Genomic DNA, 12,653 nt, shown 5'->3' with positions numbered 1-12,653 from the left:
AACAAACATTGTTGGCCAGTTGATTTATTAACAAATTAATATTAATTTTAAAAGTACATATTGCAATAACGGAATTACTTATGTAATTTCTTGCTGTCTCTGTTTCCAATTTTTATTATGTGCAGTTGTATATCCCAGGTATGGCATATCGTTGGTGAAGAAACAATACCGCGTAAAGCCGGGTTCACACACGCAACGAAAGTATCGCCATTCGCCACAAGTGAAGTCATTCTGGAGTGGCGCTGTGGGCTACCGTTCACACAGACGCCACAAATTCTTTGTAATTGCGCAGTTTGCAAAATGGCGTCACCTGTCTCAGCTGATTAAACGGCTGTACGTATCACTAAATAAGATGTTTTGCAAACATAATAAATGTAAAATATTACTTACCAAAGTGTTTCTCGTCTCTCTTGTCTCGACTACATGTTTTAAGAACCGGTCTGCAGCTTCAAACCAAGCAAGGCTGGGTTTATAAATACCGTCTGTAGTCGCACCACTCTTAAGTGATTTCAGTGCTTTTTTATGTTCACCCATGTAAGCATTTCGAATGCTTCGAATTTTTAATTTTGTTGTAGCTACATCAATTCCAGGTACATATTCACGCATACTGTTTAATATTTCATTTAATGCAGCATCTCTCAAATTTCTGTCTTTGTATGATTCGTTTTTGTGGTTCCAAAGGCATTCTCGTTCTAGATACACCTCCAAGAATCTCATAATTGTCGCTGTTGACCACTTTTTCGACATATTATTAGCAAACGCACAAACAAAAGCACTATCTGCGAACGATTACGCACTAGAAAGGTTTGAATCCAGCCGCGAGGTAACAATCGAATGACGTTATTCGATTGTGGAGAAGGCAAAATGGCGCAACAAAGTAGAACCAAGTTCAACTTTTTGTGGCGTGACAAAAGTTGCGCTTCTTAAATGGCGCCACCGAAAACTAGGAGTTCACACATGCAACTACAAAGTAACTGCAGTTCGCCATTAGCAGTGTCGATACTTTTGTTGCCTGGGTGAACCCGGCTTAAGTAGCAAAATAAGAATTTTACACGAGAGACAAAAAAGTGTCTAAACTGTCTAATACATTTCACAGCCGCGCTAAATTTGCATAGTAGCACTACAAGGAAATAATGAATCAAATAAAAATATGAAACAAAAGAAAATACGCTTTAGAAAGCTTAATTACGGCACATACGATGAATTGTCTCGGTATTTATGCGATGATCTGCAACTTACGCGGTATTTGTTTGTCAGTCTCCCGGCACGACTTGACACATTTACGTTGGTATTTAGTGCTGAGAAAGCTAGTAAGAACACGTTTTGGAGCATTAATCATTTTTATTGAAAGATTTCATAGAAACATTTATAAATATACTGTTTACATAGTTGCGATAATGTCAGCACATTTCTTAAAGAAAAATCCTAAATGTCACTCAAAGCAGCAACAGAGAATTAAACTGCACTGATACTCGTCACACAGTTACCTCCGGGATAATTTTCATTCATAAAGAATCTTATCATAATAACTATGACAATCTTTAAGAAGAACAGATTTCTTGATTTTCCGACTTTCCTTGTATAGTTTCGGGAAGCAAACATATCCAAGAATTTTCCTCGGACGCCTCGGTAATTCTTTCCACACCTCGTTGAAAGAGCACTTATAGTAAATAATACCATTTGGGCGGTACTGTAGCGCCCTCAGATCGGTAACTGTAGGCTAATTTTTTACAGCTCTTCCAGGCCTAATTGAGTCGTACAGCCACAAACTTTTCTCTGCGTAGTTGATGAAAAATGAATAATCTAGGTAACAGACTTCGTATGGCTGTGGCTAAAATCGTGCTTCTTTAGATATTATAGTTATTGGCTAGGAAGTGTAACTTCACGTCCTTTAAGCTTGCACTCAATGGAACCGTGAACTGAGTCACATTCCATCTGAGTATGGCCTTTCTCCAAAACTTTTGTGTAATCAGTACTCCAGTATCAATTGCTAATCTTAAAAGAGCATTTGATAATATCACATTTCTGTTCTGATATGTGCAGCCGTCAGAAATCAGAATACAGAATGACTTGAAAGGGATTTTCCTTAATCGTTCTGGATAGAATGTCGACGATGCATTGAGGCAAAACATGATGCAACCAAATCACCTTGGGTTTCATCGAACCAGTAACATACTGCATCACGACTTTCTAAATTATACATTGTAAAGTTATGAACAGCCAACATTGTTTTATAATAAACTGCACTTGTACTTAAAAATGGAGCTACTTTCACAGCCTGTAAGTCCGTGATGTACACTGAGCAGAGCTTCTGCTGGGCTTCTTTCTTGTCAGCATATTTTTGCGTCCTTGCCTGCTCTTTCCGTTCTGTGTGTCGCTTCTACACGTCTTCACTCAAGTTACCAAGCTTGTAACTACAACACAAGTCGCACTGGTCTTTCTTGGGGGAAAATAAGCTAATATTACCATCTTCTAAAATCAAGTTAAAGGTAGCCCGACTTAATGGTGAAACCTTCTCTAAATGACATTTTTCCACATAGAGTCCATACAGCTGTTGTTTGGATTGTAGAATAGGCTCAAGGTACAACTTCAAGGATGATTTCCTGCAGTAATGCATCTTCTTCATCTGTTTGATTCAAGGTCGTGACGATTCTGTATCAGAACTCATTCCATGCCAAAATCGGACTGTCCATTCTTTACTCCCAAGAGTATCGAGAAACATCTTTTTGCATGCTTTATGTTTCCCCAGCTCATTTTAAAATGATAAATGAGCGTCCCTTTTCTCCTGAATTCGCCAGTGATCTTCCCTGGACGTTTGGTTGGAATTATGTCCACAATGTTGATAACGTAAACCTTTCTCTCATCCCGTGACATCGTTTCCCAAAATGTGTTAAATACAGCCTGCATATCAGCAGCAGAAAACTGATGACACCTTCTGTGAACGTATTTCTGGCACATCTTCGAAGTACATGTTGGACCTAATTTTCGTGCCTCGCTTGTAGTATCATGAGTAATTTTACCAATTCAACTTCTTTTATATCCAATATACACCTGTCCACGCATTCGCAGAATTTTATTGGCATTTTTCTTCCAGTCTTCAGGATGTGGTTTAGACTTCCATTTCCTGTCACTTCTCACACCATCATAAAATTCTTGGCCTTCACTGTCAGCATCATTATTGCTCCCGAAATCTTCCGATAATTTATCCAGAGTGTTTGGCAAACAATGAGCACCATCGCATAGCAATGAGTGTGAAGTACTGTTGTCTCTAGTGGAAACAGTGGCTGTGGTTTCATTTTGAGCATTGTTGGATACAGCCACTGAAGTTTCTAGATGGAAAAATATTTATATATTAATTTAAGCAGACAAAGATGAAGCTCAAATTCATGTATTTATGAGAACGACGGCATCAGTAATACTATTAACAAAAATCCCAAGAAAATATACCTGTGTCATTAGATGTTGCTGGAACAGTAACCGAGAACCCCATATACGAAATTAATTCTTCTTCGGTCAATGTAACTTCAGCATTACGACTTTCCTCGCCTGTTGTTTGACCTACATTTACGGGAGATCCTACAAGAAAGTGGACAGTCTAGAAATCTTTGGCAGAAATAAATAAAGCACAGAACGAGTGAAGTGGGGGCGTTCTGATTTATATCACAATTAGACACTTGCGGTGCTACTAATATTCAAAGGGCGAATAATAAAACAATTTTCTTACCTCTATCAGTCACTCTCAGGAAAGATTCTCCGCTTTCATTAGCTGATTTCAGCTGAGAAACAATTTCTTCTTTAGTAAAAAGATCATCTATATCGCTGTCCATTATCACGAATGAAGCTACAAGTATGGAACCACTTTCGAGCACTGTCAGAGACATAATAAGGCAGTAACAATGTGCTGTGGCTGCGCGCACTTTTGTATTTACTCGGTATTGCTTACAGTATCCATAGATTGTAGATACGCGGTATTTAATTCTCTACAGTTCCGCGGTATTGCCATCTGTTTATCTGCTGTATCACATGCACAGTATTGTTTTACATAATTTTTTCATGGTAAATAATTAAAAAATCGTCATTATGGCGTTAAGAGCAGATGTGTGTACGGTGAACGACATCATCTGGCTGAAAAACGAAAAATCGGCAATTTTGTTTCTTCATCGACGATATGTTTATAATGAATTTAAAATGAAAAAGTTTCACTGTATGGAACTAGGTTTGCTGAAGATAAAATTATGCGCTATCCTAGTGCAAAACTTTTATTATTCACTCATGGCATTTATAAATGATGAAGCAGATGTCTTTGTAGAGCAAAGGCCAATTCACACTGTCCGTCACGTCAAGGGCAAGATGTATTCACACTGTCCATCACGTCAATGCAATTCAAGTCACGTAATCTCAACTCGCATTGCTGTCCACAGCTGTTCTTTCCGCGGGAATTGCGATCTTAGCAAGATGATTTTAAACTGCTTTTATGCGCGATGTGCTCATACCCAACGCGGTAGCTTATATGGGTAGATGCTAGATGCTACACTTGTACGAAATTGACATTTATTGGACAAACGGCTTGCAGATTGCAGGGACGGCTTGTATATTAGAGAAGAAAGATAAAAGTGCAAAACAAAGAAAATCCGTGGGTTCGAAAAAATGTCATTATGTGGTTAGAAGGGAAGCTTCACATATTATACAAGGAGCTTGAGGAAGAGGAACCTGCATTTTATATTTTGGAAGGTGGAAGCATCAGTTTCTTCGTTTGTTACGTCTAACTACACCCAGAATTACTAAAATGAACACAGTGTAATGAGCTGCATCACAACTCGTGAAAATTTGGATTAAGGCTAACTTTAGTTGCTAGTCCAGTACAAATTTTTGTAAACTCGTCATATCTCCCTCAATGTCTTTCCCTTAAAGATATATAAGTTGTATTTGACTTTATGAAGTTCAAGTGCCCTTATTTGTATTGGGCTAGCTAGTAAAACCATATAAATATTGATGACTGATGCTTGCAAAATTGTTTCAGACACGTTTCAGAGAGCTGTTTTAACAATAAATAGGCCTGCCACAAATACACATCCAAACAAACAACTGGCAGTGTCTGAAAGTTTCAGTGCATTTCCTTATATAACACTAAAGATGCCTCACAACATACAAATAAATTCCATCTACTAATCAATATGGTTCTACCCACAGCACTTTTTGTCATTTCAAGTTGCAGCCATGTAGTAATCCATTTCATTATGAAGTATTGAATATGGTATCAATATCTATGAAAACCCACTTTATAGATGTCGTAGAGGTCAAATAATTTAGTATGCTCATGCCGCACAATTCCGACAGCTGTCTTACTACTTCAGCTATTCTTTCGTCATTTATTATAAAGTTTAACAAAATTAATAACGAAACGAAACACTTTATAGCAAATAACGAACAATAAACAACAGAGATCAACCACAAACACCACAATGAAATGAAATATGGAGATCTGCCCACAGCAGTGTACCAGGAGGAAATGAGCTTGAAGGTCACATGATCAGCTGTCAAAACTTTCCTCCAGAGAAACCTTGACGGAGCCATGAGTGACGTGATGTGACGGGGCAGCCAGTGTGGATGCCGCCATTTGAAATGCATTGCAGAATGTTTTGAAGGGACGGATGTGACATGGCATGATGGCCAGTGTGAATTGGCCTTAATGAAACACATCTGTAATGCTCTTTGTAGACTAAGGTTGTTTTTGTTTTTTGTTTAGCACATTGTCCTTATCTCTGATACATTATCTGTATTGAGGACGCTCCTGTACCTTGAAACAATGGTTTATGTATGTGCATCATAAGACAATAAAATTCTGATTCTGAGTGATGTCTCTGGAGTTAGTATAGCATAATGCCACCAAGGAGGTTAGACTATGGCCATTTCACAATGGCTTTAAGTCCTATAAGATTTCACACACACACAATGGCTGTCACGGCATCACATCGTGGCACCATTACTTCAAGGTGTATTCGCACTGACTGCCACGTTACAGAACATGTTCTTTCGAGTCACATGGTCTCAACTAGGGTGTCTGTCCTCAACTGTTTTTTTTTTCGCGGGACTTCTGATCTTCGCAAGATGATTTTTAACTGTTGTTACATGCAATGTGTTGCTTGAAGTAACACCCTGTGTATTAGAAAAGGAAGACAGAAGTGCAAAACAACACATAAAGAATGTGGGCCCAAAAATTATCATTGCATGATGCAGAAGTGGAATTACACACACTCTACAAGGAACTCGATTGAAGCAAAATCTGTATTTTATAAGAATTTAGGAACTCGAAGCACCAGTTATTTCTTTTTATGTCAAATAGCACCCAGAGTTTCTACCAACAACACAATGTTACGAGCAGACTTCATATCCTGTGAAAAATTGGTTTGTCTAAGGTTCAGTTTAGTGGCCAGTCAGTGAAAACTTTTGTGCAATAGTCATATCTCCTACAATAGCTTTCCCTTCAAGATTTATAGGTTTTTTTTACATCTTGTATTTGGCTTTTAGTAGTTCAAGTGTCTTATTTAATCTGGGATTAGCTAGTCAAACCACATAAATATTGACCACTGATACTTTCAAAACTGTTTCACACACAATCCAGAGAGGTACTTAAAAATAAATAAGCATGTATACACAATCAACTCCAATACATTATTTGATGTATACTTCACAAAAAAGCACTATGCTACTGTCGCAGTGACTGAAGATTTCAGTCCATTTCTTTATGAAACATTACAAATACCTGACAACATACAAACATATTCCACTTACTAATCAATCTGGTTTTACCCACAGTGTTTTTTTCACTTCACGTTGCAGACACATTGCAATCCAGCTCATTGTAACATATTAAATACGGTACTGGTATGTATTAAAATGAAATTTATTAATTTAGTAGAGGGCAAGTAATTTAGTAGTTAATTTCATACAGTTCACACTGCTGCCTCATTGCTTTAATTTATCTTTCGTCGTTTATTCTAAAATTATAACTTTTGACAAACGAAATAGCGAAACAAAACAATTTATAGTAAATAACAAATACTTATCAACCACAAAAACTACGACCAAACGAAATATTGAAATGTGCATGTAGCTGTGTATTGGGAGGAAATGCGCTTAGGTGTCACAAGATCAACAATGAATGGATGATGTCAGCTGTTAAAACTTTCTTCCCAAGGAACTTGGATGGTGCCATGATATGGCATGAGGGAATGGGATGGTCAGTGTGGATGCCGCTATTTGAAATGCATTTCAGAATGTTTTGACTTGACGTGATGTGCTGTGCTGTGACATGATGAACAGTGTGAATTGGCCCTAAAGGGAGATGGTGTTATATTGCATTTCCACATAAAAATGTGACGTCACTAGGTCGCCTATTTTCAGTTTCTCACACTTAAATAACACTCAGAAAATATTAAAATTTTATTTGATTTAATTAAATGGAAAAAATAAATGAAACTAATGAGCTACGAAAAATGGAAACAAGCTTGCTTTTAAATCTTTGAAGGTATTTAATGTAAATCACAGATATGATCATTGAATTGAAATCTCAAGAGCCCTCCACCATTTAATGAATTTTACGTTTAACATTACTAAAAATTAAGATAAACCCAACAAACTTCTCAAAGTGATGAACCTAGGAGCCGCTAAGCCTTCGGTAAAGATGTCTGCAATCTGGTCCTCTGTATGTACATGTTCAGTGGTGAAGAGTCTGCAGTCATGAAGTTGATGCACAAAGTTATGTTTAATGTCCATGTGCCTCAACTGATGATGTTTCCATTTCTTCAGTAACTGTCAAGGAGGTTAACTTCCTTGGTAGCCATATAAAGGACTGATTATCCTGGAATATACGAACTGGAAGCTGAAGTGGAATTCAAATATAGTCGAGCTGGTATTTAAGCAAGAGTACCTCAGCAACAGCTGTTGCCAGAGCTACATATTCCACCTCTGTAGAAGACAAAGCAAAATTAGTCTGTTTATATTTTGCCAAAAAATTGTAACAGATAACCAGAGGTAGACCTTTCATGTTCCTTCTTGTTCCAGTTTTTATCAGCATAGACTAGAAGAACATCTTGAATACCGATTTGGATAATGTAGTTTCGTATCGATGGTTTCTTTGATTTATCTTAAAACTCTTTTGAAGCATCTGCAGAGTGCGTCCAATGGATAGTTTTGGTATCTCCTCAAAAACGTTACCACAGCATATGATTCAAGTCTTGTTGCTATCACTGTGTACGTCAAATATCCAGTCAACTCTCTGCATGGCTTATCAATCCTTTTCCTACCTTGATTTCCAATTTAACCTCCATAAGTTTCTTGACGGGGTTATTTCTTGCACATTAAATCCTTGTGGCAAACTCTTCAAATATGGCGCTTGGTTCAGATATATTCTTCCTTTGTTCCTTGAAATCTCGATTCCCAAGTATGATTGTGTTTCTCTCAGTTCCTTTATTGTAAACTCCTGCTTTAACTTAAAGTATGCCCATTTCCTCTCTCTTATTTCCTGCCCTCAGAATGTCATCAACATGGAGGATATGGAAATGACAAATTCCTTTAAAATTGTCTAGTAAAGACATTTATCTGTTTCTGACTGAGTGAATCTTATAGAGATAAGAAATGTGTGAACTGAATGATTCCATGCTAGTGGTGCTTGTTTTAAGTTGTATAAAGACCTCTGTAACCTGTAAACCAAACCAGTTGTGTCTTTCAGTTTTTCAGGAATAGCCACTCCTTTGGGAATAATGATGTGTATTTCCTCTTTGAGTAATCCTTGAAGAACAGCATTGGCGACGCCAAATCGTTCCAGAACCAGTCCTCATTGGATTGCAATAACTAGCATTACTCCAACAGTTGCAAGTCGAGCCAATGGTGCATATGTTTCCTTATAATCAAATACCTTTTTCTGCAAACACCCCAAGTCCAGCCTTGTGTCTTATGATATTTCCATTGTTGTCCTTCAATTTGGACACCTACTTACTGCTGATGGCCTTCCTTCCAGTGGGTAATTTAACAAAGATCCAAGCCTTATTTTCCTTTATAGAATCAGTTTCATCCAGTCTAGGTTTATAAAGTAATCTTGTAACTTTTTGGTACATCATCAACAAATGGTTCAACATTCAGTGCAAGAACAGTAGTGAACCAGGTATTTAGCAGAGTTCCTCTTCCTGGTAGAAAGTTGAACAACTTGGTTTTCAGTTTCCTCTTCGTCACTGGCCAGTTCTGGTATGGGAATTCTTTCACGACACCCATCATTTAACATTTTCTTCGATGATTTCTCCTTCATTATCGTCTTTGTATTCTTTCTCTGATGATTCCTGTGCAGATTACAGAATCCAGTCCTCAAAACCTTAAAATCAATCTTCCTTCATACAAAACAATGTTCATTTCTGTGACTGTTTTTCCTTCCTTTGAGCACCAAAATCTGTAGCCGTGATAGTAGCCAGTAAAGAAGCACTTCAAGAACTTGCTGTCAGACTTCCCTGTTCTCAGTTCCATTGGTACCAGTAGACAAGCAATACATACAAATACTCTCAGCTTACTCAAGTTAGCTTTCTCGTTGTACCACAAAGCTGCAGGACCATTTCCTTCCAAAGGCACAGAAGGTCTTCTATTAAACAGGTAGATGGCCGAGCAAACAGCTTTTGATCAGAACGTTTTACTTAATTTACACTGAAGTATCAAATGGCGAACTTTCTCAAGAAGAGTTCTGTTCATCTGCTCCGAGACACCAATTTACTGAGGTGTATATCTCGTTGCAAACTCAAACTGTATTCCTTGTTCTTCAAAAAACTGCTTCAACTCGTTCAACATATATTCACGAACACTGTCATAGCGCAATCTGCTGATTTACAAATTGAAATGAACTGTAACCATGGTATGTAATATCTTCAGGCAGTAAGTTTCCTCCAAATCTGATTCCAGTGCATAGGCCACTGTGAAATGTGTAAAGTCATTGATGAATGTGATCACATACTTCTTTCTGTCACACTGTTCCAGTGAGACTGGTCCATAAAGGTTACTGTGGATCAACTCAAGAGGTCTGGTGGGAGGTGTCCTACTGTGATTGTATGGTAGCTGTGATCGTTTCCCTTCGATACAATCTGAGCATCGTTTCATGGGAATTGTTGAAGTGTCCAGTTTCAACCATCATCTTGTGACTGGAGGCATTTAATGCTATCATAACTCAAATGACGTAATCTGCTATGCCACAGATTCACATTAGTTTCAGTTGAACAAGCTGACAAGGCTTTACGTTGTAAAAAAATCAGAACATGTAACCGAGATTCATTCCTATTTGCAATGGCGATAGTTTCTTTTTCTTTTTAAATTAAACCTTGAGCTTTCTCGGATGTGATTCTGAAATTATCCATTTCCAATTTTGTAGCTGACAGAAAATTATAGTTAAGGTCTGACAAAGTTACAACATCTTTAATCGTTGCCCGAATTTCCTTTCCTCTTACAACGCTAGTGACCTTAATTTCTCCTTACACTTTAGCCTAAAGAAAATTTCCTGACTTAGCTACTTTAACTTTGATTGGTTGTTCCAGTTTTTTAAAGTTAGTGACAGGTATCTTAGTGTTAGTCAAGTGATTCGTTGCCCCAGAGTCCAAGAATCTGTTTATGTTGTTTGTTGTTTCATCTCCGTTTGATGCTGCAAAACAAAACTTTTTTTTGACGTTAGTCATGATCCTCGAGTTTCTGATTCATGAGTTCTTGTTTCGTAACTTAACTCTACAGTTAGCCCTTTTGTGACCAGTCTTTCCACAATGATGATGAGTAAAACTGAATGAGTTCCTCTAAGTTCCTTGCTGATTTCTTGTTTTACTGGCATCTGGCGAACTTTTTTTTATACTACTGTGTCTGAACAGCTGTGCATCATAATTCTTGTGTTTTTCTGATAACTTCTTTCTGCTTCGACTCTTCATCCACAAACCTATTTTTCACGAAGCTCAGCATCAAGTATTTCATTGAAAGAGTTTTGATTGCAGTGACCACTACGTTGTATTTCACAGCATCATTAAAAGAAGATGGCACACGATTTCTTCGACAGTAACTATAGTCATACATAATTCTCGAATCAAACTTTATCAAACTTCGCAAACAGACTAACTAGCATATCATTTGTTGCATTAAATTTGTTAGTGAACAATTGTTTTCTCTACAACAGTTGACTAGCAGTTCCATTTCTCTCAAATTTATTGCACAGATGTCCATAAATCAAAAGAGGTTACCTTTTCTTTCACACATAGCAAGTGACTATCAGCAATGCGTTGAATAAGACCAGACTTACATTTCTGATATTGTTTAGAGCCAGTTGTGTTTTCTTTGCAACAAGCTGTGTATCCCCCTCTCTGTCGATAAATTCCACTTTCGTGAGATAATTCACATGCAAAAAAGGTAAAAGTTCTGTTTCCTTGAGAAGAGTTTTCATCCTGAATTTCCATTTGTTGAAATTTGTTCCATGGAATGAAGAAATGCTTCAGTTCCCTTCTCGAAAATCTTTTAGGTGAGAGTCCACTCTTGGCCAGGTATTTTATTACAAATTCTGTTTTAGATAATACTTACTACCCTGAACATTTGTCCGGAGATTGTCGAAATAGGTGAATACAATGTGGTAAACTGAAACATCTAATATTTACAGAATTAACACATTGTCAGAATGAAACATTGTTTTGCACTATTAATAAATTTATCATACAAAAAATATCTAAGCTTGACTGTTGTGACCAAGTGCTGTCAAAACGGAAATCTAACAGACATTTTTACTGAAGCTGGCTTAAAAGTCTCTGTTAAGATATTCATCTATCGAACAGAAGGAGTTGCCTATCAAAACGTCTTTCACACTCTGTTTAAACTGTGCTTTATCTGAAACCAAGCTTTTAATGGTTGCTGGCAATTTATTGAAAATGTGTGTTCCTTAATATTGGACCCCTTTTTGGACCTTTTTATGTAGGTAGTTCTTATTCCTAATATTGATACTATGCGAGCCATGCTGGTCCCAGCTTATGCATTGGTTTAAACTTTGACTGTTACTCTGCATTTAATTTCTGCAGTTATGTCATGGTTCGTCCTCTTTCTACATGTGCAGCAGCAGTGTGTATTGATATTCGCACCTTGTACTATCTTTGGTCAGGTGCTTATAGTTTCCAGCTAGACAGTGTGCGGCAGACTATCGGTTGGTGTGGATCAGCAAGGAAATCTCAGCGCAGCGCAGTGGGCCAGGCCTGCTGGCAGTCTCTAAGCAGTGTCAGAGTGTGTGGGAACTGTTCCGATTGCTACGAGGTTCGTGACTCACTGACCCAGGACATCAAAGTTGAGTGGTGATTTAATTACTCAAGCCAGTCTGTTCACATTGTGCTGTTGGTTTTCATGGTTGGCTGTTGGTGGTATTTTCGTGAGCAACAGCTAGTGTTCGAGTTGGTGAAAGTTTGGCCACCATCCGGTGGAGTTTAACTATATTTTGTTTATTTGAAGTCCAAGTCCACCCGCAGAATTTTCTGCCTTGTGGCTATTACCGTTTCGGTTACCCGCCCTGGCCGCTGACGTAAATTGAGGCACTGTCCTTCCCTCACCGTGTTGTCGCCGTCCAACACGTGTGTGTAGTTTTGTCTGCCTATGCATACTTGGTTTTG

The sequence above is a fragment of the Schistocerca serialis genome, chromosome 2, assembly GCF_023864345.2.
Source record: "Schistocerca serialis cubense isolate TAMUIC-IGC-003099 chromosome 2, iqSchSeri2.2, whole genome shotgun sequence".
Taxonomy (NCBI): domain Eukaryota; kingdom Metazoa; phylum Arthropoda; class Insecta; order Orthoptera; family Acrididae; genus Schistocerca; species Schistocerca serialis.
Note: the sequence above shows the minus strand (reverse complement) of the source record.